The sequence below is a fragment of the Lates calcarifer genome, unplaced genomic scaffold, assembly GCF_001640805.2.
Source record: "Lates calcarifer isolate ASB-BC8 unplaced genomic scaffold, TLL_Latcal_v3 _unitig_5155_quiver_1454, whole genome shotgun sequence".
Classification (NCBI taxonomy): Eukaryota; Metazoa; Chordata; class Actinopteri; family Centropomidae; genus Lates; species Lates calcarifer.
The window spans coordinates 5,510-18,255 of record NW_026117332.1 but is presented as its reverse complement, the minus strand read 5'-3'; the positions used below and the strand labels follow the sequence as shown (position 1 = coordinate 18,255).

The 12,746-nt window shown below is 44.8% G+C and overlaps 1 long non-coding RNA gene across 1 annotated transcript; it reads left to right on the top strand.

Annotated features, from left to right (window-relative positions):
- Positions 1 to 1,097: 1,097 nt before the first annotated feature.
- Positions 1,098 to 6,220, top strand: LOC108873861 (uncharacterized). The gene is made up of 5 exons (XR_001959555.2): positions 1,098 to 1,173; positions 2,011 to 2,058; positions 2,273 to 2,405; positions 4,944 to 5,919; positions 6,092 to 6,220. It is a non-coding gene; the product is annotated as an uncharacterized LOC108873861 (long non-coding RNA).
- The last annotated feature ends 6,526 nt before the right edge of the window (positions 6,221 to 12,746 follow it).

Genomic DNA, 12,746 nt, shown 5'->3' with positions numbered 1-12,746 from the left:
CAATCCACTAATCAATTAATCAATTATTAAATAAATGTAAGCGGTTTATCAGGTCGGCACATATCACAGTTCACAATCGGACATAAAACTGAATAATATCTGTGCGCCGTTCTGTGTAAAATACATCAAAAATATTTTCAAATTAAAAGATATTGTCACTACATGTATTACTTATGGTGTGACGAGAAGATATACAAACGTTATTTTTATTCATAGGCTACTCTCAGCATGCTAACGGTTCAAAAGTGATTGAAGGAGACCGTAAACAAACAGAAATTAGCTTTTTGGTTCTTTGGGCAAACTTAAGACAGTCAAAGTCAGTCCCATTTGGCTAATTACACTGATAGTTGAAAAATATTTCCAATATTTGCAGTCAATGTTGGACTCAAAGGCAAAATGCATTGAAACAACATGGTTTTATAATTTGAAAAAAAAAAAACGTACTTTTCCAAGTAAAAAATCCTCGTTGGTGACAGTAGCTGTCAGGTAGCTGCTCGGGTGCGATGAGAAGTCCTCGTTGAAGTCTCTTTCCTCAATGTAATTGTCTCTTTTTTCAAAGAAATCCAGTGCAAATAGAAAGCCAACAGTTTTCTGATCATCTGGAGTTTGTTTGTGTTTAAAAGATGATCGGTTCTGAACGATGCACCTTAAAGAAAAAACCATGGTAACAATGGAACTTCAGGTATGTTCTAACAGCACGCGCGTTCCGACAGAACATCTCTCCCTGAGAGGTTTCATCCAATCAACATGGCGAGAAATACACAGTTCAAGCTCTCATGGACTCACAGTGAGTCCGCGTCTGAAAGTCCTCCTGTCTCGGCTTCTGCTCGCTCATTAAGCTCAGAATGAAAAACTGCTGTCTCCACACTGTAAATGCAAACATTGTCCTGACTAAAGCTAAAACAGTGCATTTTAAACTTAATTCATACTAGTTTTTTATGTTTACTTGCTCACACTGAGTTTTCTGTACTTTTGATCAACAAACTTATTTCATTTAATTCTATGTACATGGTTTAACTGAGTGTGTAGCTTGGTTTGCGGTATGAGACCTAAGTTACAGAACTGTGTGCCCCTTGCGCATGCCCATTTCCGGTTGGCGCGCATCTACCACTTTAAGCACGAGGCCAACTCGGGGAGCGGTCAAAGCCAGCACAGAAGGTGAAGTTGACTTCGGTAAGTAAAGCTTTTGTTTATAATCTTGTCAATATAATTTATTTTTTGGAATTTAGAGTTGTTCGAAGAAACCAGCCTGCAACTCCGGCTCTTCGACTTTCTGAGGCATTGGCATGTTAGCTTGTGTGTGTGTGTACGTGTACATGCGCGCACGTGTACACAGAGCAGACGTTAAAAATTTAGCAGCAGTTCAACGTGAGTGAATCCGAATAAAGTGCTTTGACTCGGTCTAAAACGACCTGAAACGAGCCCCAGTGTGTTGTAAATCTGCAGCATATCTCCACCTGTTGCTGCACCAGCCCTACTGTCTGTTAGCTGCTGGATTAGCGCGCGCTGCTAATTTAGCTGTTTTCTTAACCAGTTAATTTAAGGCTGTGGAGGGAGCGGCTCCGTGCTTCACTTACAGGCACCAGAAGTCAGTGTCAGGTGCACTCATGCTCGTGCTGGGGTTTAAACCCTGGCTAAAGTCAGTCCGGAAGCTGTGTGTGACGTTAGTTAAGTTAAAGTTTGTTTGTAGTTTGTAGACACAACATTCAAACTGAGATCCTCTTCTCTGGCTCAACTGTACATGCCCCTGCCCCTTACAGCAGTCAGACCTGACCCAGTAAAGAAAAGGGAGTACAGTGCTGCAGCAACTGGCGTGTTAGATTTCAGCTTCTGTTAACTTGGGTTATGGGAAAAGCACTGTAACACCTTCAAATGAAATTATGGACACAGATGTTGAAGACCTCTAGATAAAATATAATTTGACTCTCACTGAATAATTACAGTATTTTGTTGAATTCTGACACCTTGCTCTGGCTAGTGACTTAACCCAGTTTGTTTTATTTCATGCAGTGGTATGAGAACCTGGTAAATGAAAAAAGAACACAGAAGAAAGTCCAGGTGGGTAATGCTTTCATTCAGAAATTCGAAAATGCTGGTTATAGTGATGCTGATCTTTAAGTAATACATTTTGTCTGCATAAGGAGATTTTCATAGACACTGCTGTCTGTTTTATTGCACAAATTTGAAAACTATTGAAACAAAATTGATGACATGACTGTTAAAATTGTACTTAGTGATAGTGATAGTAATATTTCTTTATGTTTTTTTCCAGTTGGTGGCAGTTTGACAAGACATATCCTCCGTCACCAAGACTTTGTTGGCCACCAGGTCACCAGATTCTCTTACCCAGCCAGACCAGCTCAGCAACCGCAGCTTTTTGTCTCACTAAAAATCCATCAGAGACGGTATTGTCACTCTCAGTAATTTAACAGTCATGTTTATTTTTGTGTTTTAATTTGATCCACCACTGCAAAATTATTACATTAAAAACGTTTGTTAGAAAGCAGAATGGGAACCTAACAAGCTAACATCTCAAAGGGCAGGTTGCTAATCCCAAATATTTTAACATTAGTCATTATGATAGGTGGCCACTGTCTCTTTTAGTCAAACTTATTGTTGTATTTCATGTGTGTAGTGTCTCCTGGAAGAGGCATGCAGTGGACATGTAGGTTTTGCACTTCTGTCTCTCCAAAACGAGGCGAGCTATTAAAGCATTACAGATTAAAGCATGGTGGCTTCACAAGAACCTCCCCAATACCATGTCTTCATCAGCAGTGTATTTGCATATTCAAATCATTTAATGGACTGAAGGTTCATTTATCCAGATTTCACTCACAGATAACCAGTGAAAAAGGTGATGTGCAAAACATTTAATTGTCAAATGTGCAAGTTTAATGAGCCCTGCAGTGAAAATGATTTTTTTTTTTTTTTCACATTTATGCCAGCATCTGAAGTTGATAGAAAAAATGCAGTGCCCCTATCTGGATTGTGATTTTGAGACAAATGTCTATTCTGCTTTTAACACACACAAAAGTAGGAATCATGACCAGAAGTATTCTACATCTAGTCTGCAGTTCAAACCAGGAATAGCTGTGCAGGTCTGTGGCACTGAGGAGAGCACTTCTCTCCCAGCTGAACCTGTGCCAGCTGATGATGTCACTAGTTTAGAAGAGGAGCTGGCAGATGTTGGTATGGACCTTGACCTTGACCTTGACTCTCAGCTTGAGCACAATTTAGCCTCCCTTTCCCTGAAAATGCAGACAATACTGAACATATCTGAAGGTGCTCTCCAAGAAATGATCCAGCAAATAGGACAGGTATTCCAACTTTGAGAACCGCTAATGTTTTCTGTGGTTGAGAAGATACTCAGACGCCATTACCCTGATATTGATAATGCTGTTGTTAAGGAGGTTGTCCGAGCAGTGACTGACACAAATGTATTTTTGAAACACACATCAACTGGAGGCTCGCTCTCAACCTCCAATAGGAGAGCAACTTAGATAGTGAAAGAATTTCCTGTCGTGGAACCTGTGGAGTTTGTCACTGATAAGCAGGGTCAAAATATAGTTTACATTCCACTGCTTAAAATGCTCAAGGCACTGTTGAGCAAAGATGACGTTTTAGACAAGGCTCTCACCACCAGCAGTTCTAAAGTAAGTGAATACAGTAACTACAGGAAGAGTTCTCACTTTAGTGAAAAATGAAATTTTAGCAGAAGACGAATTCAGAATTGCCCTGGGCTTGTATATTGATGACTCTGAGGTTGCAAACCCACTTGGAACATCTAAGAAGAAGCATAAACTGTGTGCAGTATATTGGGTTCTTGCCAATCTACACCCAAAGTACCGCTCATCCCTTCATTCCATACAGTTAGCTGTTTTATGCAAGGTAAAATTAAAGAGAAGGGGTATCGTGAAGTCCTGTGCCCACTTATTGAAGACCTTGTGTCACTTGAGGAGAATGGGGTTTATGTTGAAAAGTTAGGAGCAAACATAAAGGGGACTGTGCTGTACGTTGCAGCAGATAACTTGGCTGCCCATGCATTGGCAGGATTTCAAGAGAGCTTTATTGTGGAGAAAATGTGCAGGTTTTGTATAGCCACACGAGAAGAAATCCAAACAAAAAGTGTCAGCTCAGGTTTTTACACACTGAGAACCAAAGATGCCCATGACAGACAGGTTCAGGAAGTCACACAGAACCCATCTAAAGCAGCACATTATGGAGTCAAAGGCAAATGTGTGCTTAGTGAAAGCTTGAAATACTTTCATGCTATGGATGGATTTCCTCCAGATATTCTCCATGATCTTTTGGAGGGCGTGGTCCCATTTGAGTTGTGCATTCAAGATCTGATAAAAAAAGAAGTACATCTCTCTTGAGACACTAAATCAGTCCATCAAAGAATTCCCGTACTCCTTTTCTGATATAACCGACAAACCCCAACCAGACCCGACACCGACATCAAAAGATGATGGAATACCATTTGGACTGTGCTTCCTTTTTCAAAGCAGCACTCCAAGCAGAGTAAAGAGCATAATGATTTCTTCCCTCCCAGGGAACATTCAAGACATGTTGCACCAAAGATGTGGTCTCCAAAACACAGTCCTGTCAGCTCTGTCTGTCAATATTGATGGAATGAACCACGCTTCAGATATGGTGGTTTCTGTAGGTTCATGTGGAGGCCTTCCAGAGTTCAGACAGATTAAGCAAGTGCTAGTGCTTAATGCAGACATTGTTTTCTTGTGCAAACCAATGATAGCATGGTATCATGAGCACCTTCATGCTTATGAATTGACACAAAGCAGCACAGGCTTGGTTGCAACTCAACTGACTGAGTTCAATGATGGTTTTCCTCCAGTGTACCGAGTCAGAGGCACATTGTTTGTTTCTTTGAAACATTACATATTATGCTAGCTGCACTAACTTTATGTCTCTCTTCTTTGTAGAATGATGGAACAGAAGTGGCCAATCGTCATCGTCACTGATTGTGACATTAGAAGAATCAGTCTTGATGAAAAACCAAGCGACCTTGAGTCTCTGTTGGATCACTTGAAAGTTAAACTGGCACTACCATATGACTTTAATCTACAGTTTGAAGACCCACTGTTTAACAATGCCCTCTGCAACCTGACAGATGTGTCAGAACTGACACAGAAACTGAAAGTTATAAATCTCAAGTACTTCTCTTTGGTTTCTAGCACACTGTCCTCACCAAGCACATCTGATACAGATATACTGTATACAAGTAAAGAAAAATCTCAGCTGATGAGGCCCGATCCTTGGCCTTCTGAATTTGATATTCCAGAATTCTCTGTGGATGTAAATTTCCTACTGAGACAGGGAGACCTTGCCTATATGAAGGCTGGAACTCGGATGGATGTTACCCGGGACATGAAACATGTGATCTTAGAGAGACTTGCAGAGACAATGTACAAGTACACGGCATACCCCACAGAGGAACACTGTTGAGAAGTGGCCTCTGCACTGATTGCAAAACATCCTTGTTTGAAAGAAGCTGGATCACCCCCTGGATATTGCGGTTGGAAGAATAGCATTAAGTTCAAGATGGGGAATTTCTGTACAAAAATGAGAAGATCTGGAATGGTCGATGTCACAGTGAATGGCAACAAGCGGAAGAGGGATTCCCCTGAAGGAGAGCCATCATGTAGTAACATAAAAAGGCCAAAAAGAAGTGAGACAAATTTCTTACCAAATTTTCCTGATGGTGAAAATGCAGATACTCAGAGTCAGTTAGAAGTCAGCTTGAAAGTGAAGCAAAGAAAAGGCTTCCAGACTCAGCTGATGTGAAGAAAATGATGGACCAGACATTTTCTTTGCAACGCAAAGAAATTGTGGAAGAACAGCCTGCCAGCCTCCAAAAGGATGATGGAACGTTGGCCTGTGCTGTTCACAGAAAGTCAGGTATGGTCCACCTACACTTGCACTACACCATAAGTAATCATATTTTTCATTGTAGATTACTCTTTTCATTAGATAATTTTAATGATTAATTGATCATCTAGTAGACCTAACATTAAATGACTAGCATGGTGGAGGAAACAATTCCTTGGATGTGTTTATTTTTTGTTGACAGAGTTTCCAGTAAAAACCTCAAGAAAGACTTCTATGAATCTCTGGACCACCACACCACCCGTCTCATTGACCTCTTCAAATCCAGAAAAGGAGTCCTAGGTCACTTGATCGCCTCCTCCAGCCAATCTATACACAAGTAAGTGTTGTTTCAGATTCTTCATCATTATCACCTTATAGTAGTGAGCTTACTTGTGCTTGAGGTAGTCATAGGGATAGTTCTACATTCTGGCAAATACACCTATTGTCATAATAATAATCTGCATAGTCATATGAGTAGGTACATTACTCATATGACTATGCGTCCGTGCACCCCACCCATCTGGAAAGTAGTTTCAGCTATGCATTTACCTTGAAAACAACTCATAACATTACATTACATTAACGTTTCATTATTATTTCACGGATCTCAAACCAACAGGTACTGATAATTAAAGTTAACCCTTAGAAGCTGATGATTCACGCCGCCGTGATCAAATCACGTGACCACCTCATTACGTAACTGCACAGCGTAGAGCGCACGTAGAGAGATGCAGGCTGTGTGGGGGAGGTGCCGACTGCGTATGATCGGAAGTCAACCGCGGGAGAAATTTGCAGGAGTTTGGCGAGCAGAGAGAGAGACACGGAGAAAGAGAAATAAGAGAAATATTGAATACATGAAGACAAAATCAAACGTATTCAAAAACGGCCAAAATAGGCTCAGGACTCTAAGGGTTAATGTACCTAATGTACCTTTAAATAATAACACGTACTGTTGTAGAAGTAGCAGCTGTAAGAATAATAATATATATAATCTACTACTTACACTACTATAGTACAAGTAATTATTTAACTACCTCAAGCACTTGGAATTCAATGTTGTAACCTGAGCACACTGCCTGTCGTAGTCTGATTGTTTTTTGTCATTTTTTCCATGAGACATCACCACAACACGCACTGCTGTCCTACAGTGTCTTCCCCTGTATCTTGGAGATAATTCCAGCGAATTCTTCCTCAGCTGCTCAGTAAGTACATTTATAATAATGATCATAATACCATCACACAGCGCTTATTTTATGACATCATCAGACCTCAGGTTTAGTTCTCAGATTTTTCTCAGAACTTTCCAGCCTCACAAGTCTTTAGTTGCTTCAAGTCCTGCAATGGGCATAACAGCATGACACAACACAGTCTCAGACAGAATAGTAAACTTTGCTAAAACTCAGGTCAAGTTAGGTATTACAGCATGTATTCATGTATGTATTATACTTTGCAAGCCAAACATGTTTAAGTGGGGATGTCACACACTACACATGTCGCATGGGTACAGTAAGATTTTATTGTGTGTCGTTTTAACTCCCAGTGTGTTTTTAATTTACATTTCTGATTTTAGTGTGTGGTTGTGTTTTATTGCATGTATTGCAGACTGGGAGTATGTTGTGCTTTTATTCTGAAAAGCCCATGCGGATGTGACTCCCCACGGTGTAATCACCTGCACCTGTTAGAGCTAAAGAGTTGGCGGGGCCATATAGGCTTCGGAGGAAACAGGAAGGAGGACGCAGAGAGCACAGACGAGGCGGAGGAGGCACAGGGGACAGGCTGCAGGATCACGCCGGAGCTGCCGTTGACGGAGAAACCTAGGAAAAATCGTTGAAGGTTCCATGAAGAAGCGGGCAGAGTGATACTCTGCCCAGCGGTGTGAGTAGCGATCTGCAGCGAAGTGTAACCTGTACTTGTGTGTTTAAAAGTGCAGTGACTGCTGTCCCGCTTCCTTGTTAATTCGAGGTCGGCGTTCCGAGGGGGACGAAGGGGTGGTGCAGCAGCGTGGCGAGACCACCTTAGCAAACGGGCCGGCGCTTCCACAACGGCGGAGCCTCTTCCGCCGGCGTTCGACTGTGTGCGACAGCCCTGGCCTCCACAGATAAGACTCTGGACTGCTCCATTGGACTCTCCCACCATTTAGTTTTAGCCTCCCTCCTTTTTAACACCTTTTTACCAGCCCTGTTCTTATAGTCTTTTTAGTTTTATCTGTGTTTTTATATTTTTATTTTATTTTATGAATAAACCCCCGTGTTCCTGTCAAGGATCTGTGTTCTCTTGGTTTTAGCAACTGCTCTCTCGCCTGATTTTTAAACCACATTCATTTTTTATACATTTTAATTAAATTAAACAAGGCATATAGCATAACCCGTTCACATAAGGAAAAATTTGGCGTTGTCAGCAGGATCAGGCCTCGAGAACAGCTGTGCGAGCCAAGAGACTAAAATCATGATGATGCCTGTGTATCCGGGGGCCCCGTGGCTGCCCAAGTTTAAAGGGCTTGGGGACGATTTGAAGTATTGTGATTGGAAGGAACAGATAACTGGGTTACTGGGAACACAGGAATTGACAGAGTCGAAGAAAGTTGATATTGTGCTGGGAGCGCTAGCTGGAGAAGCTAAACGTCAGGTTAGCGTATTGGAAGAGGATGAAAAAGACCAGGTTCGCAAAATTTTCCTCTGTTTAGACTCTTTGTATGGAGACCGTACCCCTGTCTCTGTTCTACGATCACAGTTTTTTAGTTGCACACAGAGGCCAAGTGAGACTGTGCCTTCATTTATTCTGAGGTTGCGTGAGTTATATTGCAGGCTGCGGCGGCATGACCCAGACAACTCACCCTCCGATGCTGCCTTACGAGATCAGCTGCTGCTTGGGCTACAAGAGAGCCCCCTGGCTCAGGCCTTGAAGGTTTATGCTCGCCGTAACCCTGAGGAAGACTTTGCTGCCATCCGCCGGGAGGCGCTATCACTAGACGCGGAGTATGGGAACACACAGACTGAGGTAACATGCTCATCTGTAAATAACTCTCGTGTCTCCCCTAAACCAACGCAGGGACTGGATCTGACTGGAAGGAGACTCTAAAACAGGAGATCATGGAGGATGTGAAAACACAGATGGGAGGACTCACCCAGGAACTGCTGAGGGAGATTAAATTGCTTCTCCAACCAGCCGCAGTTGCCCCACAGCCCTCCAGAAGGCCTGAGAGAGAAGGGCGGCAAACAACGTCATATGCCAACGACTGGGACGAACAAGGTAGACCTATCTGCCGTAGGTGCAGACATGCAGGACACATAGCTAGGTTTTGTAGGGAGCCAAACACTTCGCAGCCTGCTTTAAACTAGCCGTCCCTGCTGCTGAGGTCCGAGGGGCAGGGGTTGCTGATTCACCACTAGGAGAGAAAGGGACCACCGAGGCATTTATTGGGCAAAGTCCTACCATAGGGGTGACCATTGAAGGAGTTAAGCTGCAGGGGTTATTAGATACAGGGTCGCAAGTTACTTTAATGTGAGAGAGTTTTCTGGAAGAACACTTCACCGAAGCTAAACTTGGGAAGACTCCTGTATTTTTCCGATTGAGAGCAGCTGATGGTTTAGAGATCCCCTACACTGGCTACGCAGTGTTAGACTTTGAGGTGGAGGGCATTAACATACCTGGGCGGGGAGTTGTTGTCGTGAAGGATGAACACTGCACACACCCGCTCATTATAGGTATGAATGTTGTGACTGCCTGTTGGAATGCCCTGTTTAAATGGCCTGCAGAGTCTGTTTCCTCCCCACCACCACTAAAGAATCAGAGGGTATGGAGGGATGCCTTCGCTACCTGCCGACACATTGAAGTCACTATGGAAGAGGATGGGTGGCTCGGATATGTGCGGCCAGCTCGCCGGAGCAACATAAGGGTCCCCCCGAAGAGTGAGGTGCTAGTGTGGGGCCGGGCTCGGAGGGGCCCAAGAGGGACAGATTACTGTGCCCTGCTGGAAGCACTACCAGATGGCAGTAACGTGGGCGTGGCCAGGACGCTAGCGGTGGTAAGGAATGGCAGAGTCCCTGTTCGTGTCTGCAACCCACACCCTTACAGTCTGTCTATAGGTCGGTACGAGAAACTGGGGAAGCTGTACCACGTAGATGAGACTGATGTGCATGGACCTCGTGATCTGAGCTTGTCCCTGGAAGAGGATGGAGTGGTTGAAGTGGCCTTGGTGGACGCAGCAGTGAACCTTGGACAGAGTGAGCTCCCACAAGAGGTGAGAGATTTAACAGACCAGATCTGTCTGAAAATCAACAGGAAGAGTTGCGTGCCCTGCTGCTGAAGTGGGAAAAAGTTTTCGCCAAGCATGATGAGGACTTTGGCCGGACAGACGCTGTGCGACACCAGATCCACACTGGTGATGCAGCACCCATCAGGGAGAGGTATCGGCCCCTGCCCCCTCAGATGTACAAAGAGGTGAAGTCCCTGTTGTCAGGTATGCTTGAGAAAGGAGTGATTCGAGAGAGCTGTAGCCCTTGGGCTGCACCCATAGTCTTGGTAAAGAAAAAAGACGGTAGTTGGAGATTCTGTGTTGATTACAGAAAATTGAATGCAGTGACCCATAAAGATGCCTTTCCTTTGCCTAGGATAGAGGAGACACTGACCAATTTGAACAGAGCGGAGTGGTTTTCCACTGGCAGGTCGAGATGGACCCCCAAGACAGGGAGAAGACTGCTTTCACCACTCCACTTGGCCTGTTTGAGTTCGAACGCATGCCATTTGGATGGTGTAACGCTCCAGCCACTTTCCAACGGCTCATGCAACAGTGTTTAAGTGGTCAGGTGGCAGAGTCACTGCTGGTGTATTTGGATGATATCATTATCTATTCACCCGATTTCTCCTCTCACCTGCAGCATCTGGATGAGGTGTTTCAAAGGCTGTGGCGGCATGGACTGAAGCTGCGGCTGGACAAGTGTAAGCTCCTGCAACGCGAAGTGAAGTTCTTGGGCCATGTGGTAGATCAGCGAGGGGTAAGACCTGACCCAGATAAGATCTCTGCAGTACAGGACTGGCCGACCCCCTCCACTGTGAAACAAGTGCGAGCCTTTTTAGGATTAGCAGGCTACTACAGACGCTTTGTAGCTGGGTTCGCAAAAATTGCACGTCCCCTGAATGCACTGTTGACAGGCGCCCCTGCTGACAAACGGACAGAGACTCGGTCAGTACAGTGGTCCCCCGAGTGCCAAGCATCCTTTGACGCATTAAAGGCAGCACTCACACAGGCTCCTGTCTTAGCATATGCTGACTACTCCCTGCCGTTCATTCTGTATACGGATGCCAGTAACCAGGGCTTGGGTGCAGTGTTGGCCCAAGTTCAGGGGGGGCAAGAACGTGTCATAGCCTACGCGAGCCGTGGTCTACACCCAGCTGAACAGAATGACGCCAACTACAGCTCATTCAAATTGGAGCTTCTGGCACTCAAGTGGGCGGTAACTGAGAAGTTCAAAGACTATCTGACTGGTGTGCAATTTACAGTGTACACTGATAATAACCCTGTTGCCCATTTGCAGACAGCACGCCTGGGTGCAGTAGAACAGCGTTGGGTTGCCCAGCTTGCCTCCTTCAACTACAACATCAAGTATCGTTCAGGTAAAAGCAATGTGAATGCTGATGCCTTGTCAAGGTTTCCAGTGGGGATTCCAGATGCTGAACCAGCCAACGCAGGGGCTCTGTTTTCGGCAGCTGTGGAACTAACCCCTAGGGGAGAGAGTGAGGAGTGGGCTGATGGCGAGTGGGAGATTGCTCAAGCTAGTGACCCTGATATTCAGGTTGTTAAGGGGTATGTGGAGAGACAAGTAAAACCCTCTGGACCTGAACGACATGCTATGTCCCGCAGAGCCCAGAAGATACTACAACAGTGGAAGAGGCTCCAGAATAAGGGTAACTTACTATGTCAGAGAGTGATCGACCCTCATTCTAATGAAGAGCATTTCCAGATTGTGTGTCCCAGTTCTAGATACCAAGAAGTCTGGAGAAAGACCCACGAGGCAGCTGCTCATGCTGGTGTGGACTGGACCTTATCCCGAATCCGGCGAAGATTCTACTGGCCGGACCAGGAGGTGGAGGTACGTCGTCTGCATCAGAGTTGTGTTGCCTGCAGCCTGCAAAGAGAGAAGGTAGAGCCCAGGGCCCCACTAAACCCTATTACTGTGTCCTATCCTTTAGAGGTGATAGGTTTAGATTTTTTGTCCCTTGGTCGGCCCACAGATGCTTACCAAAACATCCTAGTTGCTACAGATCTGTTCACTTGTTTTGCCTGGGCCGTTCCTACACGCGATCAGACAGCTCAGACCACAGTGAGAGTGGTCCTAATTTTGAGTCAGCCTTGATGAAGCAGCTCTGTGACACTTATGGTATAACCAAAAGTCGCACAACACCATACCACCCAGCAGGGAATGGTAGTGCAGAGCGTTTTAACCAGACGTTGTTGAACATGCTTCGCTCACTGGAAACAGCTAAACAGAATCGTTGGCCTGAGCATATTCCTGAGTTAGTCCACGCCTATAACAACACAACACATAGCTCAACAGGTTATGCTCCCTCTTTCTTGATGTTTGGCAGACACCTACGGCTCCCAGTAGACATAGAACTAGGAGTGGGTCCCCAGCAATCTTGTCACGGGCTAGGTGGGTGGGTGAAAGATCACCAACAGAGACTTTCCCTAGCTTACGGCATAGCAAGGCGAAAGATGGGCGAGGCAGCTTCTCAACATAAACGACATTATGATAAAAAGGCAAAAGCTATGCCACTGCTGCCAGGAGAGAGAGTATGGGTGCGGGAGAGAAACAGGCATGGCAGAGGGAAATTGTGTACTTGGTGGGGTGCTGACCCCT